This window comes from Sminthopsis crassicaudata, chromosome 1 (assembly GCF_048593235.1).
Source record: "Sminthopsis crassicaudata isolate SCR6 chromosome 1, ASM4859323v1, whole genome shotgun sequence".
Lineage (NCBI taxonomy): Eukaryota > Metazoa > Chordata > Mammalia > Dasyuromorphia > Dasyuridae > Sminthopsis > Sminthopsis crassicaudata.
In genome coordinates, this window is record NC_133617.1 from 353,918,831 (window position 1) to 353,936,179 (window position 17,349).

Genomic DNA, 17,349 nt, shown 5'->3' on the forward strand with positions numbered 1-17,349 from the left:
TTCTGAAATTGAAGTATATTTCCTTTTTTTTTTTTAAATTAAAGCTTTTTCTTTACAAAACATATGCATGGGTAATTTTTCAACATTGACCCTTGTAAAATCTTTTGTTCTAAATTTTTCCCTCCTTTTCCCACCCCCTCCCCTAAATGACAGGCAGTCCAATACATGTTAAAGTATATGTTAAATACAGTAAATACATATTTATACAGTTATCTTGCTGCAAAAGAAAAATCAGATTAAGAAGGAAGAAAAACTAAGAAAGAAAACAAAATGCAAGTAAATAACAGAAGAAGTGAGAATGCTATGTTGTGTTCCACATTCAGTTCCCACTGTCCTTGGTCTGGGTGTAGATGGCTCTCTTCATCACTGAACAAGTGGCACTGGTTTGAATTATCTCATTATTGAAGAGAGCCATATCTATCAGAATTGATCATCATATGGTCTTGTTGCTGTGTCTAATGATCTCCTGGTTCTGCTCATTTCACTTGGCATCAGTTGATGTAAGTCTCTGTAGGCCTCTATGCAATCATCCTGTTGATCGTTTCTTGAAGAACAGTAATATTTCATAACATCCATATATCATAATTTATTTAGCTATTCTCCAATTGATGGTTATCTACTCAGTTTCCAGTTTCTAGCCATTATATGTGGGTTTCTTTCCCTCCTTTAAGATCTCTTTGGCATATAATCCCAGTAGAAACACTGTGAGAGAAGTTTCCTGGTGAAACCAAATATGTCTAATATTTTCTCTTTGAATCTTACTCTCATTAGAGAGTAGGATTCACACAATGTTCATCACCCTCCCTTGTTTCCCTCAATTTTAATAGTTTTTTTTTTTTTTTTTTTTTTTTGCCTCTTTCTGAGATGTAATTTCCCTCATTTTACCTCCACTTTCCCCTTTTTTCTGGTACATTCCCCTTTCCACCTCTAGTTTCTTTTTTTATATTTTAACAATAAAATCAGATTATACATGTACTCTCTATGTATACCCATAACAGAAATACAGTTCTCAAGAGTTCTTTTCTTTTTACCTTTTTATGCTTCTCTTTAGTTCTATATTTGGAGGTCAGATTTTTTGTTTAGCTCTGGTCTTTTCATCAGAAATAAATTGAAATCACCTGTTTCATTGAATGTCCATCTTCTTACCTGAAAGAAAATACTCAGTTTAGCAGTGTAATTTATTTTTGTCTGCATTCCAAGTTTCTTCTCCTTTCTTTTGGAATATCAGATTCCAGGCCCTTTAATCCTTTAAAGTGGAAGCTATCAGGTCCTGAGTAATCCTTATTGTGGCTCCTCAGTATTTGAATTGTTTCTTTCTGGCTGCTTATACATTTTTTTCCTTTGTCTGAGAGTTCTGAAATTTAACTGCAATATTCCTTGCAGTTTTAATTTTGGGGTCTCTTTCAGGAAGTGTTTGGTGAATTCTTTCAATGCTTATTTTTTACCTTCTGATTCTATGACATCCAGGCAATTCTCTTTGATGACTTCCTGAAAAATAGTGTCTAGGCTATTTTTTCATCACAGTTTTTAGGGAGTCCAATAATCTTTAGATTGTTTCTCCTCGATCTATTTTTCAGGTCAGTTGTTCTCCCAATTAGATATTTTACATTTTTTCTTTTAAAAAAATTTTTTTTTTTTTTGTTTTGCTTGACTAATTCTTGTCTCACTGAGTCATTCATTTCCATTTGTTCAGTTCTGAATTTTAGTGAATTCTTTTCTTCATTTACTTTTTTAAATTTCTTTTTATGTTTGTCCAATTGAATTTTTAAATGAGTGTTTTGTTCTAAGGAATTTTTTTCAATTTCACAAATTATGTTTTTTTAAGGAGTTATTTTCTTTATCTATTTCACAAATTCTGTTTTTCTGAGAGTTGTTTGCTTTTTCCATTTTATCAAATCTATCTTTTAATGAGTTATATGCCTTTTCCAAATACTCTTGCAAAGTTTTCATTTCCTTTCCACATTTTTCTTCTAGCTCTCTTTTAAGATCCTTTTAAATTTCTTCTGGGAGTGCCTTTTGTGAGGACGAATTTATATCACCCTTTGGGGCTTCATCTGGAGACAATCTGCTTTTAGTCTTCTCAGGGTTTGAAATCTGTTCTCTTTTACCATAAAAACTGTCTATTGTCAGAGTTCTCTTTGCTTTTTTTACTCTTTTTTTTCTTTTTTTAAAGTTAAGGTCTGATTTTAGGGCAGGGGAGATTTTCCAAGCTTCCTCTACAAGCAGCCACGGCTGGGTCTGTGCTGACTCACTTCTGGTATTGGGTGGGTATGACCAGTTCCTGTGAGATTCTTGCCTTTTGGGGTTCACTATTTACCCGCTGCGTTTGTTTGTAATGTTTTATAACTTCTCTGCTGATCCACTGGCTTGCAGCAAGGGCAGAGTAGCCAATCCTGCTGCTGTAAATTCCTACCTGTAGATTTTCTACACACGAAGTCAGCACAGCCCCATGGAGTCTACAATTCCTCAAGACTCTGCCCTGTTTGCCCTGGTGTCTGTGCTTGGCCTGCTTGTGCTTGACTGCCTCCCAATATTGGTGGATTCAGCCAGTCCAGAGCTAATTCAGAGGCTGGATTTGCTAATTAGTCTGAGGGTTGTAGGAGAAGGCTAGAAAGCAAGGAAGCACACCTGATTTGAGACATTGGAGGAAAAAGTCCAAAAGCATATGCAGTATGAAACATCTATGTATATTATTTTCTTGATTTTGTTTCTTCTACAACAGTTCACATAGCTCTTTCATGCTTTTCTGTATTCATTACAGACATTTCTTATGGAATATAATTATTTTTAATTATATTCATATGTCACAATTTTTTAATCATTCCCAACTATTATATTGTATAATATTAATAATCTCCTGGCCACATATCAATTTAGATTTATAGTAAGCCTAATTTCTGCCGAAGTGCATTGCATTTTTCCAGCTATTTTTAATCAAAGAGGAAGTTTTTCTCTAGGTTACCTATGTTTTCTACTTTATCAATCACTGATTGATTTGATTGATGAGTTCTGTTTTGTTCTGAATCTTCCTTGTCTAGTTTGTTCCATTGATCTTCCTCTTTATTCTTAAAACAATACTAGATGTTTTCAATGACTGGTGCTTTATAATATATAGTTTGTGGTCTGGAAGTACTGTTTCCCAAAACTTCATTCTTCTTTTCATCATTTCCCTTAGTATTCTAGATCTTTAATTTTTCCAAATGAATTTTATTATTATTTTATCATAGTCTATAAATCATCTCCTTACTAATTTGATTAATATAGAAATCATAGTGTAAATTAATTTTCTAAGTTGTCATTTTTACCCTCTTGGAATGTACTAGACATGAATATTGACTATTCCTCTAACTCTTTAGATTTATTTTTATTTCTTCAAGGACTGCTTTGTAATTAAATATATGTCTTTGGTGTACTTTGGAAAGTTGTTCTCCAAATATCTTATGCTTTTTATAGTTATTTGGCATGAAATTTCCCTTTCTGTTGTTGCTTCATGTGTATATGTGTGTATAGGTTTATTTTATTTTATAGGAAATGCTGTTAATATTTGAGGATTTATTTTGTGGTGATGACCCATCATTTTGTAATGGTAACCAACAAAAAATTACAATAATAATCTTTAATTTATTGCTATCTCCTTTTATTTACATACATACTTACATATGTATACCCACTTAACACACATACATATAGATTTTCAGACCATTGAACTATCCTTTTCAGATGAACTACTGTAGAACTATAGTTCCCTTAACACGTTTGTAAAGTTGCTTTTTTTGAGGTTGAATGTAAGATTTTATAATTCTTCTTATTATACTTGACAGTCTAGCCTTTTGAGAGCTTTCTCTCTCTCTCTCTCTCTCTCTCTCTCTTTTCTGCTATCCAGTATATTAGTTATCCCTTTTAGCTTTGTTTCATCTGCAAATTTGATAAACTGTCACTCCATGACTTTACCAAGTCATTCATAGACATATTAAATAGCACAAGGCCAAAGACTCTGTGATTCTCTAAGATGACATTTCTTATTAGTGATGACTTTTTGGGTTTTGCTCTTCTACCTAGCAGGCCTACATTACCTGACTATACTATCCTTTAGCCCAAGTCTCCTCATTTTCTCTACGAATATAGCTCAAGAAGTGACTTTGTCAGTGGCTTGATTCAGGTCTCAGTCATAGTTTCATAGATTTAGAAGAAAATAATCTCAGAGTTCAGTCTAATCATTTTACAGATAAAGAAACTGAGATTATATAATTTGTTTAAGATCAGACAGGTAGTATCTTAAAGAGATTTGTACTTAGGTTCTCTGATTTTGGAGACATTGCTTTTTTCACTTAATATACTTTCGTCCCTTGGGCATTGAAAAATTCTGTCTCGAGGTTAGGTTAGTTTGATGTCTCCCCTTTAAAAGACAATTCATTTCAATTAATTAAACACTAATATTCCCTCCCTCTAACTTGCTTCTCCCCAATTGATGAAAAAAAATAGGAGGGGAAGGTAATAGAAAAGAAAAAAAAAGTCCTTGTTACAAAATTTAATAATTAAACAAAACATTCTGACATTAATAAAATATGTATTTCCAGTTCAGCACCTATTTTACAGGAAGTGGGATAGCATGCTTCATCTTTATTTCTCTGGAATCTTGCTTTATTATTGAATTTATTAGAATTTTCAAGTCTTATAAAAAGTTATTTTTTCATGGTTTTGTTTAAATTCTTGCCTTGGTTCTGATTAGTTCACTCTTCATCAATTCATTTCAGTCTTCTAAATATTCTCCTTAACCCATCTATCTAATCATTTTTATGATGAAATATTCTATTGCATTGCACACCTTTTTCCATTTTTCATTAGATGAACATTGTCTTAGTTTTCAGTTTTTTACCCTGTAAATATTTTTGTAAGACTTCTTTGATTTATTTGAAGTTTAAATCTACTAATAGTATTTCTAGATCAAAACATTTAAACAGTTTAGTGACCTTTTATTGATTCCATCAACTGTGTATCAGGATCATTGTTTCCTCCAAAATGGTCCCTAAATCATCATTTTCTAAAAAAAATCATCTTTGCAAATCTGATGGATGTGAAATACATTCAAAATTGTCTTTTTAAAAAGTTGCATGCAAATAAGAGTTGAGGAAGAGATTAAAGGAATTAGAGTAGGTAATGAGGAAACCAAATTATTACTCTTTGCTGATAATATGATAATATACTTAGAGAACCCCAGAGATTTTACTAAAAAGCTATTAGAAATAATCTACACCTTTAGCAAAGTTGCAGGATACAAAATAAACCCACATAAGTCTTTAGCATTCATAAGAATATCACTAACAAAATCCAACAGTTAGTTACAAAGAGAAATTCCATTTAAAGTAACTATCGATAGTATAAAATATTTAGGAATACCAAGGGAAAATCAGAAACTATATGAGTAAAACTACAAAACACTTTTCATACAAATTAAGTCTGATCTAACCAATTGGAAAAATATTAAATGCTCTTGCATAGGGCAAGCAAATATAATAAAGATGACAATACTACCTAAACTAATCTATTTATTTAGTGCTATACCAATCAGACTCCCAAAAAACTATTTTAATGACTTAGAAAACATAACAACAAAGTTCATATGGAAAAACAAAAGGTCAAGGATTCAAGGGAATTAATGAAAAAAAAAATCAAATGAAGGTGGCCTGGCTGTACCAGATCTAAAATTATAAAGCAGTAGTTACCAGAACCATTTGGTATTGGCTAACTCAGTGGAATAGGTTAGGTTCAAGGGACAAAGTGATCAATCACTTTAATAATCTAGTGTTTGACAAACCCAAAGACCCCAGCTTTTGGGATAAGAACTCACTATTTGACAAAAACTTCTGGGAAAATTGGAAATTAGTATGGCAGAACCTAGGCATTGACCGACACTTAACACCATACACCAAGGTCAGGTCAAAAAGGGTTCATGACCTAGGCATAAAGAATGAGATTATAAGTAAATTAGAGGAATATAGGATAGTTTGCCCCTCAGACCTGTGGAAGAGGAATGAATTTATGACCAAAGAAGAATTAGAGATCATTATTGATCACAAAGTAGAAAACTTTGATTATATCAAATTGAAAAGTTTTTATACAAACAAAACTAATGCAGATAAGATTAAAAGGGAAAAAATAAACTGGGAAAACATTTTTACAGTCAAAGGTTCCGATAAAGGCCTCATTTCCAAAATATATAGAGAATTGACTCTAATTTATAAGAAATCAAGCCATTCTCCAATTGATAAATGGTCAAAGGATATGAACAGACAATTCTCAGAGGATGAAATTGAAACTATTTCTAGCCATATGAAAAGATGCTCCAAGTCATTATTAATCAGAGAAATGCAAATTAAGACAACTCTGAGATACCACTACACACACCTGTCAGATTGGCTAGAATGACAGGGAAAGATAATGCGGAATGTTGGAGGGGATGTGGGAAAACAGGGACACTGATATATTGTTGGTGGAATTGTGAATACATCCCGCCATTCTGGAGAGCGATTTGGATTTATGCTCAAAAAGTTATCAAACTGTGCATACCCTTTGATACAGCAGTGCTGCTACTGGGCTTATATTCCTAAGAGATTTTGAAGGGAAAAAGACCTGTATGTGCAAGAATGTTTGTGGCAGCCTGTAATGTTCTTGAATTGTGAGGGACTGGTCGTCTGCTCAATTATAATCTTCTCTGGGAGATCTGTAAAATCTTTTCCTCTGTGCACAAGTTTCTTGGGAGCTCTGAATCTCCTCCAACTCTTGTCCTTCCTCTCCTTTCAGCCTGCCTGGCGTCAAAACTCTATCCCAGAGTCGATTCTCTCAGACCCAGTGCTCCCCTTCTTTTATCCTCCCAGAGAATAGGCAGGTGAGAACTCAATGGGGCATGGGGAAATACTTCCACCAATGAACTTGCTCCTCTTAGAATTCCTAAGGTGTAAACTCCCTTTAAAGGCCCGAACCAAAGGTCTGAGCCAGAGAACTGTCAAGTCAACCTGAGTTCTCACCTTGTAATTGTCCAGACAACCTGAATTCTCACCTTGTCACTATCCAGACAACCTGAGTTTTCACCTTGTCACTGTCCAGACAATCTGAGTTCTCACCTTGTAATCCTAACAGCAGCCCTCTTTGTAGTGGCCAGAAACTGGAAACAGTGGATGCCTATCAATTGGAGAATGGCTGAATAAATTGTGGTATATGAATATTATGGAATATTATTGTTCTGTAAGAAATGACCAACAGGATGATTTCAGAAAGGTCTGAGAGACTTGAATGAACTGATGCTGAGTGAAATTAGCAGAACCAGGAGATCATTATATACTTCAACAACAATACTATATGATGATCAATTCTGATTGACATGGCCCTCTTCAACAATGAGATGAACTAAATTAGTTCCAATAGAGCAGTAATGAACTGAACCAGCTACACCCAGCAATAGAACTCTGGGAGATGATTATGAACCACTACATGGAATTCCCAATCCCTCTATTTTTGTCTGTCTGCATTTTTTTATTTCCTTCACAGGCTAATTGTACACTATTTCAAAGTCTGATTCTTTTTGTACAGCAAAATAACTGTTTGGACATGTATATATATATTGTATTTAACTTATATTTTAACATATTTAACATGTACTAGTCAACCTGCCATTTGGGGTACGGGGTGGAGGGAAGGACAGGAAAAAGTGGAACAAAAGGTTTGGCAATTGTTAATGCTGTAAAATTATCTATATCTATCTATCTATCTATCTATCTATCTATCTATCTATCTATCTATCTATCTATAAAGTTCCATACAAAATTCTTTGATCTGTTTTCCCTCATTTTGTTTTTGAAATTGCTCATAAATATACAATTCTCTTAAGAACTACTTTGACTATATTCAATAATTTTCAATATATTGTCTCATCATTTTTATTGATGAAATTCTCTATTATTTCCATAATTTTTACCCTAGAATTAAACAATTTAGCTTCTAATTAAATTCATATCTTTTCTTCAAAGACTCTCTATTGAATAATGAGTAAGGAATATATTTTCTATATCTGCTTTTTCCTCCTTTTGAAGCTTTTAGAACCCCTATATATTAGTTGTTGTTTTTTGTTGTTGTTGTTGTTGTTGTTTTTTGTTAAGTGTACCATATAAGGCTGATAAATATATGTTTCTATTTCTTTAATAAATATCAGAGATTGTGCATGTCTAACTTATTTTTTCATCCAAGAGGGAAAAAAATGTGTGATCCAAATAGAAGTTTTAATTTTTTCTGTCTTTTTTAATTTTTAAAATATATACAAAAAATAGTTTTCAACATTCACCCTTGCAAAACCTTTTTCTCCCTCCTTTCCCCTCCCTCACCTGTAATCCAATTTATATCTGGCTTTTCTAGAGTTCTATTCAGTTAACTTGTTTGTATGTATGTGTATGCATTTGTATATGCATTTATGTGCTTATATATTAGATTGGCCTATGGCTGAAAGGGATACATTGGGATCTCCAACTACTATGGTTTTGCCATTTTTCTCATATGTAATTTAATTTGGTTTTCATTTAAATATTTAAATGGTATGCCTTTTAGCACATATTTGTTAAATATTGATTGTAATTGTTATCCTTCTACATGATGTAGTTTTCCAGTTTATTTCTTAATTTTGTTTTTACTGTTACTTTTTTTTAAACAATTTTGACCTGCTATCTGTGCTTTAAAAAGAAAAAAAAATATGAAAAACAGTTTTGCTTTATTCCCATTTTTAAAACGTCCTTGAATGTCTTTTTGTTTCAAGTGTGTTTCTCATAGACAACAGTAGCTACATCAGACCTTCTAATCTGTACCTCTTATTCTTATTTTCCCATGTAAGACCTCTCTCTACAATTTATCTTTTCAAGTCAGTGTTTGTTTTGCTTGTGGTTAATCCTTCTCTAAAAACATTCTCCCCATCTTGTTTTTCACTCTTCTCTTTTCCCATTCCATCCTTTTTTCCTCTTCAGTTAAATATATTTCTCACTAAGCTCTGTAGTGCTTTCTTCCCTTATTTGTACTGATTCATATAAAAGTGAACTTCAAATGATGTTCATTTACTATTTCTTCCTCCTTGTTTAGAAACACTCATTCTATGAGATGGCAATTCATCCCCTGTCTTCCCCCTTTCTTCTTTCTTATTCCTGTATTTTGTTTTTCCAGTTCATTTCCTTTTCTGGTTTTTGTCCTCCAAACATAATACCACTTTCACATCTTCTGCCTTATTTTAACTACTTCTTTGACCTCTGATAATAATAGAGTTGCAAGGAGATACTTATCTTTCCCATTAAAATGTAAATCCATCACTCTTGTAGATATTTCTTTACTTCATCATATTTTTTCTTGACTTTTGTGTGTGTTTTTCTTTCATAGTTCCTATTCAGTCCTGGTATTTTCATTAAGAATATTTATGTCCTCTATTTTATTAAAAATTATATTCCTTATATACCCCTTAGAATTTTTCAAATTATTATTAATTGTAAGCCTTTATCTTTTGCAATACTGTCTTGTTTTAGTGACTTTTTTCCTTTATGATGGTGGCTACTTCTTGGCTGTTTCTCATTTTGTTTATGGATTTCTTCTAGATTATGACTAACATTATTTCTTCTAGATTATGACTAACATTATTGGGTATTTTTATTTTGTAGTTGCAGTCAATCCTTAATTTGTGGGAGTAATGTTCTTAAAAAATGGTGTGAAAGTCAAAGCCACAAATTTTGATACATTGAATCTATGGAAAATAAGGAGTAAAATACCTGTGACCAGCCAAAACTGTAGTCTCTCATTAGAAATTGCCAACAATAGACTGTTTTGCATACAATTCTATACAACAAAACATTCTCATAATATATACTTCACCTAATACAGTAACTATGAAATGTCCCATAAAGTGCAGTACACAAAATAAATTGGTAACATAAAAAACATTTTTTTCTGATTAGTAATTTCCTAGAATTGTGATCTTTTGAGCTAAAATCTCAGTTGAAACAAACAGCACATTGAATTTACATATAACATTCTACTACTATAAATTCTTCTATTTAGCTATCCTCTGAAAACCAAAGGAGAAGTTATTGGACTGCTTTTGGAAAATGCTGGGAATGGCAAGATCTCAATATCATCTCCAGCATTCCTGATACATGGAGAGCTCTTTATTCTACTACAGAAGGATGAATAAGACTAGTGAGGTACTTTGTAGGATAACAGTCTCTTAATTGTATCTCTCACTTTTTTCTCTGCTGTTCATAGCTGAAATGTTCATGGTTATCAATAAGAAAGTGCAAATGATATTATTAAAATAATTAATGCATGAAATCACAAAAGTTAAAGATGCAAATGTTGAGAGTTGGCTGTTATTTAAATAAGTAGTCAATAGATTCTTTCTATTTTCATTTGGTCCTCTTGTTTTTTTATTCTTGATGAGGTTTAGGTTTTGGGGAACCCAAATGAAATTATGGTTTCTGGTGGTCAAGGAGTTAAATGAGGTCTAGTGGCAGGTTCGGGGTTCAAGGAATCAATTGGAGCTCCCATGCAAACCCTTTGGGATTTGGCGCAAGGGTAGGGAGTTTTGGGGATCCCTTCTGGCAGCGCAGAGGCTCCCTGTTAAAGGAATTTACAGACCTGAAAACCAGGTCTGTAGATTGATAAAAGAAGTTTATTATGGGGATTGGAAGCATAAAGTCTGCTTAGTGAAATAGGTGAGGATAAAGAGAGGATGGTATTGGAAAATAATATTATTCTAGTGGGCAGATCTATGGAAAATGGAGTTTTTGCACTGAGAATGCAGTTCTCAGTGGGCAGAAGGTCCCGGTGGCTGAGTAAGGCACCGAGGTCTATCTGCAAAGACCTTAGTTGATGGAAGCTCATTATATTGCTTGTCTTGGTGGGGGTTGGGAAACCTGAGCAGATCATCTGAATGGGGTCTAGGAGAGCCCAAGTTGGCTCAGATCTCGTGGTGTCTGAGACAATCCCAGATCTCCTATTAGAATTCAGAGGGGTGCTTTTGACCAGGATTTGTGAATTAAGGCCCTGGCTTCTACCAGGAAGCTGGGACTGATATATCTCAGCCAGGAGAGGTTGGGAATCTGAAAGGAATCACAAATCAATAGGAAATACAGTTTTTTAAAGGGAACACAACCTGCTTCATTTTGTGAATTCTTAAAAACTTGAAATTTATTTCTTTGGTTTATCTTTTCAGATTGAAGTATTTTTAAAATCTCTATTTTGTCTTTTATTCTGGTTATTTTATATTTTTGAAAGTATTCGTCTGTCTTCTATTCTGAGGTGTTTTTTAACTTTTGTGGGGTTTTTTTGTGTTGTTTTTTATTTTGCCTATAACTGCATGATAGGTTCTGATAATTCTTTTTATTTCTTCTGTTTCACTTATGATTTCTTCTCTTCATTTACTCATTTGCTGATTTTTAACCTGACTTTTTAATCAGCATATATAAAAGTTAATTGATTTTTATTAGTGTTTTTAAATTTTTTTCAAAAATGTTTTCTATATTTTGGTTTCCAGCTTATCAGTTTCTTCTCTAATTTCTAATTATTCCTCTTTGAAATCATAGTTAAATTTTAGATTTCTGATTCATTTCAATGCATATTGTTGTCATTAATTCTCACTTTTCCTATTTTGTTAATATATGCTTGTTGGGATGTGGTTTTCCTCTTGAAAATTTCTGTAGCTATTTTGTTATATTGTTTCATTAATACCATTGTCTTTTGCAAAATTATTTGTTTTTTCTATGATTTGTTTCTGATCCACTTATTATTTATTTGGATTTGTATCTTTTGTGTATGTTTCCTGAACTATTATTCTTAGTGTATTGCAATTTATAAGGAATTTGTATACTATTTCTTCTTTTCTTGTATTTATTTTGAAATGTGTCTGTTCCCTGATAACATTATTAATTTTTGTAAAAGTTTCATATGGTACTAAGAAATACCTAATATTCTTTAATAGTCCCATTTTTAAAATGCAATAAGACTTTTGCTCGTACCTTCTCTGAGCCGCGACTCTGAACCGCCACCATGTCCTACCCGGCTGAGGATTATGACAACGAGGCTGCATATGATCCCTGCGCATATCCTGGCGACTATGACATGCACACAGGAGACCCAAAGCAGGACCTGGCCTATGAGCGCCAATATGAGCAGCAGACCTACCAAGTGATTCTCGAAGTTATCAAGAACTTTATCCAGTATTTCCATAAAACTGTCTCCGACCTCATCAACCAGAAAGTTTATGAGCTTCAGGCAAGCTGGGTGTCTAGTGATGTCATCGACCAAAAGGTCTATGAGATCCAGGACATCTATGAGAACAGCTGGACCAAGCTGACTGAAAGGATCTTCAAGAATACCCCCTGGCCAGAAGCAGAGGCCATCGCCCCACAAGTTGGCAATGATGCCGTCTTCCTGATTCTGTATAAGAAGCTCTATTATAGACACATCTATGCCAAAGTCAGTGGTGGGCCTTCCTTGGAACAGAGATTTGAATCCTACTACAACTACTGCAACCTCTTCAACTACATTCTCAATGCCGATGGGCCTGCCCCCCTCGAGCTGCCCAACCAGTGGCTGTGGGATATCATCGATGAATTCATCTACCAGTTTCAGTCTTTCAGCCAATACCGATGCAAGACAGCCAAGAAGTCAGAAGAAGAGATCGACTTTCTTCGTTCCAACCCCAAGATCTGGAACGTCCACAGTGTCCTGAATGTGCTTCACTCCCTGGTAGACAAATCCAACATCAACCGGCAGCTAGAAGTCTACACGAGCAGAGGTGACCCCGAGAGTGTGGCTGGGGAATATGGCCGGCACTCTCTCTACAAGATGCTCGGTTACTTCAGCCTGGTGGGGCTGCTCCGGCTGCACTCCCTCTTGGGGGATTACTACCAGGCCATCAAGGTACTCGAGAACATCGAGCTCAACAAGAAGAGCATGTATTCCCGGGTGCCTGAGCGCCAGGTCACTACCTATTACTACGTGGCTTTGCCTATTTGATGATGCGGCGATACCAGGATGCCATCCGTGTCTTTGCCAACATCCTGCTCTACATCCAGAGGACCAAGAGCATGTTCCAGAGGACAACGTACAAGTACGAGATGATCAACAAGCATAATGAGCAGATGCACACCCTGCTGGCCATTGCCCTGACCATGTACCCCATGCACATCGACGAGAGCATCCACCTGCAGCTGCGGGAGAAGTACGGAGACAAGATGCTGCGCATGCAGAAGGGGAACCCCCAGGTGTATGAGGAGCTCTTCAGCTACTCCTGCCCCAAGTTCCTGTCCCCCGTGGTGCCCAACTACGACAACGTGCACCCCAACTACCACAAGGAACCCTTCCTGCAGCAGCTCAAGGTGTTTGTGGACGAGGTGCAACAGCAGGCCCAGCTCTCCACCATCTGCAGCTTCCTGAAGCTCTATACCACCATGCCCGTGGCCAAGCTGGCTGGCTTCCTGGACCTCACTGAGCAGGAGTTCCGCATCCAGCTCTTGGTCTTCAAGCACAAGATGAAGAACCTGGTGTGGACCAGTGGCATCTCGGCTCTGGATGGGGAGTTCCAGTTGGCCTCAGAGGTGGACTTCTACATCGACAAGGACATGATCCACATTGCCGATACCAAGGTGGCCCGTCGCTATGGAGACTTCTTCATCTGACAGATCCATAAATTTGAGGAGCTCAATCGAACCCTAAAGAAGATGGGCCAGAGACCCTGAGGGTGCCCCGTCTTTCGCCACATTTATCCAGAATTCCTGCGGATGCTGATGTCTCAGGGACAGAACATGCTCTTCATCTCATCATGTTCTTGCCTTTTGATCCAGACCAGCAGGCCTTCCTTGCTGGAGTCGAACATTTAAATAAATCCCAGGAAGATAGATAGCCTCAAAAAAAAAAAAAAAAAAAAAAAAAAAAGCAATAAGTCTTTTAGTTCTAGGAATACATTCATTTTTATGTCTTTCCTTTAAAAAAAAAAATCTTTCTGTTAAACATAACACAAATTGAGAAAAAGATATCAAAATCTCCCGTCACTATTATGTTACTACCTATGTCTTCTTATAGTTCAATTTGTTTATTTTTTTATGAATTTAGGAGGATATATATTTAAAAAGGATATTGATTTGTGGTCTGTGATTCTTTTTAATAGAATTTCTTTTTGTCATCCTTTAAAAAAAATTTGAATGTTTTTGCTTTTCTGATAACATCAGCTCCTCCTTTTTTGGATTCACCTGATGCATAATAAATTTTTCCAGGCCCTTCAATTTTTTTTTTCTTCATATGGATTTGATTTTTAAATGTGTTTCTTGTGTAATTAAAAGACTGTGTTGTTGTTTTTAATCTAATCTTGCAGTCTTTCATTGTATTGGATTGTTAGTCTATTTAATGAGGGAAAGGAAAGGGGAACCCCGTTTCTCGGAGTATAGATAATCCCATGAGGCGCAGTGTCCCCTGTAAAATGAATTTACAGTCCCGAAAACCCAGATTGATAAATAAAAGGTTTATTGTAGGAATTTGGAAGTAAAGGTAAGTTAGAAAGACACCAGAGCCAAAGGTGGCCGCTGGGCGGGCAGGGACCCTTACATGGCTGGAAGGATACCATGTGTGTTGGGGGGAAGGGCTCCTGCAATGAGGGCGTTCTGGCCTCACCTCTTTTATACCCAAAAGATGATGGGCGGTACCCCTAAGTTCTTGGCGGGCTTTTCAGTTTGCTCAGATCAGGTGAGGGCTGGGGAAAGCTGAGCTGATGGTGGGGGCTGGGCCCGGATAGTCAAAGGGTGCCTTTGACCAGGATTTGTGAATCAAGGTCAGTCATGGATTGGGCAATTAGAAAGGAATCTTAAAGGGAATAGATGGGTAAGCAGAGTACATCTTAATAGTCATAGAATTGACCTACAATAGAATATAAAGCTATAATGTCTGGCACAAAATAAGCACTTTATGAATATTTGTTGACTTTTTGTTGACTATTAATTGTAAGAATCTACTCTTCAATATATAATTAAATAAGTTTAAATAAATGATATTTAATGTGATAGAAACATCAAAGCCTCATCTTAAACAGAGGTTTAAGTTCTCATACAACATGAAAAGTGCCCCATTTGGGCATGTAGAATTGTCTCTTTATAAAAGAAAATATAATTTACATCAAAGAGCAGATGTAACCGAGATGATTGCTGTGGGGAAAAAAAAAAATGAATGTGAATTTTGTTCATTCTTAAACTGGAGGAATAAGTAATTATATTCAAAAGGTAGGAAACAAAAGCAGATGGAGACAACTGGCAGACAGAATAAGGAGATCCTACAAACAGAATAGCATTGTCTTCTACCATGTAAATTTACTGAAGGGTAGCCACAAAATAATTGAAATAATAAAGAAAAAGGCTGGCCCCAAAGAAGAGATTTGAAAAGAACTTTACAAAGAAAGAGTAGTTTTGGAGACTTTGACTTGTGAACTTTGTATTTAATGTCAGATTAAAAAACAAAAAAATATATTTTTCTTTTTTACAAGGAGTCTTTGGGGGAAGTAGGTGGTACAGAGGATAGGATACCAGCCTTGAAGATAGGAAAAAAAGTCTTTGTAAAAGGGATAGTTCTCTGGAATAAGAGAAAAATTTGAGGGAGGAATATAGAAGATATAGAAATAAGATATATCATTAATTTTAATAGTATTTTATTTTTCCAAATACATGCAAAGATAGTTTTCAACATTCACCTTTGCAAAAATTAATTCAAACTTTTTCTCCCTCTGTCTCCTTCCCCTAGACAGTAAGAAACCAATATTTATTAAACATGTAGTTCTTCTAAACATATTTCCATATTCATCATGCTGTTCAAGAAAAATCAAATCAAAAGGAAAAAAAAACACAAGAAAGAAAAAAAAACACAAGCAAACAAAAAACAACAGCAACAACAGTGAAAATATTATGCTTTTGATGCTGTTTGAGTGTTGATTAGTGGTTATAAGAGAGTTGTTAAGAATCCCCTTTAAATTGGCCGCAGGTTTTAGGAGTGAAAGAATTCACTCATTCCTGAATTATTAGTTGCAAAATGAAAATTTATTGCTGGATAAAAATCAGTTTACCAAGACACTGATTTCTATAGTGGCAGATCTATTGGAAAATGGAGTTTTGCACTGAGAATACAGTTCTTAATGGACAGAAAGTCCTGGCAGCTGAGTGAGCTATCAAGGTCCATCTGAAAAAAACTTTAGTTGATGGAAGGTATTATATTGAGTATCTTGGTGGGAGCTGGGACAGCCTAAACAGAGCAGGTCAGATCTGGTGGGGGCTAGTGAGTGGAGTTCCAAGTTGGCTCATCTACATGCTGGGTTTCAGCTTGAGCTGGACTTTGAATTGAATGAGTTTCCTAATTGAATAGGGTTGAAATTCTAGATAACAGAATGAAACTGCCTCAGTGAGGGACCCTGCCCTAGGAAAACAAGACAGAGTTGAAGGAGATTTTCTCCTTCAAGCATTTTGAGAGTTTTGGGGTTCCTTCTTTATTCCTCCCTCAAGCAGTCACCTCCAAATGCATTTGGGATAAAGTAGCGAAGATCTCTTCTTCATATAATTGCTTTGAGCTGGCAAGAGACATAGAGATTTTGGGGGGGGGTCATTCCAGGAGGTCAGGCATGAGATGTGGGGTCTGAAAACAGCAGCAGGGCATCTAAGGAGTGTTTGTCCCAGTCAATTGTCCTATGTTCTCCAGACTGAAGGGCAATTGAAAATCCAAAGCTTGAAGCCTAGAGAAAATAGATCTCAGGAACAGATTAAAAGTGGAGTGTCATCCAGGGTTGAGATGGTGACATGTGGGAATGGGGCCTTTTGCAGGAAATGCATCAGGTCCCTTCTGTGGGCCTCCTTTAAGAAGACTGAAAGCCCATCTAACACTATTGAATACCAAAGAAAAGTAGAAGAGAAAATGCTAGGAGCAAAAGATTCTTTATCTGTAGTAAAAGTGTTAAGTAGCATAGAGTTTAGCCCTTTCACTCTATTTCCAGGATAGCTAATTTCTCCTGGGGTGTGGTCAGGGTGGTAGAGATTAAGGGTGTGACAGACTCAAACAATCTGGCCAGGTAGGAGGCCTTGATATCTATTAGGTTTACTAAAGCACTGATGTCCATTAGCTTTTTTAAAAAAAAAATTCTCTGATTCCCTGGGATTAATGGCTATCCCAGGGTTAATTTTTAGACCTCTTCAATTAAGAGGCTTTTTCAATTAAAAACAGCCACTACACTTTTTGTGAGGCAGGGTTCTGGGGGATGGGCGTGTCCCTGCCTGTCAGGGCTACAGATCAAGATAAGATTGC

The 17,349-nt window shown here is 35.6% G+C and overlaps 1 protein-coding gene and 1 pseudogene across 7 annotated transcripts in view; both read left to right on the forward strand.

Annotated features, from left to right (window-relative positions):
- Positions 1–17,349, forward strand: part of KIAA1328 (KIAA1328 ortholog) — a 525,281-nt gene that overhangs the window by 117,466 nt on the left and 390,466 nt on the right. The window lies entirely within an intron of this gene.
- Positions 11,946–13,921, forward strand: LOC141549595 (eukaryotic translation initiation factor 3 subunit L pseudogene; annotated as a pseudogene).